Below are 1,354 nucleotides of genomic sequence, written 5' to 3'. Positions count from 1 at the left end.
CAGCCCTTTCACCAACCGTTCTTCCCAAAGCACCCACCACCTCTCTCCTGGGTTCGATAATTCGCTGCAGTGGCCACACAGAACTCACAGATTATGAGGTTTATTAGGGAAGCACCAGGCTACAATTCAAGTTCAAGAAAAATGCTCAGTCTCTCTCCCAGCCCACCGTCCCTTGAGCAACATTCTCTTTCCCAGCAGTACTGGTCCCTCAGTGTCTCACTCAGCAATGCGTGTCTCTTGCGTCTCTTTCCCAGCAGCACGTGTCTCTTTCCGGAGCACGTGTCTCTTTCAACAACACGTCTTCCTCAACCAGCAGTCAGAGAGAGAGTTCTGTCTCTAGGAGGCCTCCTTTTGAGCCTGGCATGGTGGTCAAACTACCCAATCACAGCATCAGAACTCTAAGCACCTGAAAGAGAGTGGGAACCTCCCAGAACACTGTATTGTGTCTCTCCCAACAGAAATACTCCACATGGATAATATTTGCAATCAGGAGCTCCTCAGTTGCTCATTCCACCACTGAGTTTACAATGACTTATGGGTAGAAAAGCCATAGTAAGTAATTTACTACACTGCACTAATGTAGTTTGAAGTTCTCTATCCCACTATATATTAAGTTCCCCTTAGCCATCTTGCCATAGACCTAAGAATTAGGATATGACAAATACTAGTTCATGACTGTGCAATAGACCTCCCATCAGAGACAAAGAAAGTCCTTGGGAAAAAGCAGAGCATGGAATACAGTGAGAAGTTGAGTAAACAGGTAAAATGCCAGTGCTTTTGCTTTCCTTCCCTTTTGAACTGCAATCTGAGTGGATGGGCAGGAAATTTGAAAGTAACATCCTGATAAACAGTGTTGGTGTTCTGCTTTATAAGGCAGAGCCTAGGAACAGGAACAGCCCCAGTGGAAATCATATGCTTCTCCTACTGCCATAGCCAACAAAACTTGGCCATGGTGGTAGCAAAGAGAAGGCTGAGTAGGGGATGCATTAAGAGTGGGCTAGAGGTAGCATTTTCCAGATCTATTTAGATCCCATGTACTAAGTTATTGACACTCCTTTATGTAGCTAAAAAGTATCATTGTGGAAATCAGAGGACCCTGAGAATTGCCAGAAGAGGCAGAAAGCAGCAAAATGAAAAGCCAGCACATGTATCATGGAAACATCTTGATGTGAGCAAAGTGACCTGATTGAAGAAGCTGAAGGATGAACAACATACACTAAGAAGTACCTGGGAGAGGCGGGGCAAGATGGCAGACTAGGGAGAAGGATTGCACAGACCCTCTTCAACAAAGAAAAGGGAAACCAATTAACACAGACACAGAAGATAATCTTGGACCCCTGAGCCTTGAAGGAAA

Source organism: Orycteropus afer, unplaced genomic scaffold, assembly GCF_000298275.1.
Source record: "Orycteropus afer afer isolate SDZICR_OR568_19922 unplaced genomic scaffold, OryAfe1.0 scaffold00139, whole genome shotgun sequence".
NCBI lineage: Eukaryota > Metazoa > Chordata > Mammalia > Tubulidentata > Orycteropodidae > Orycteropus > Orycteropus afer.
Note: the sequence above shows the minus strand (reverse complement) of the source record.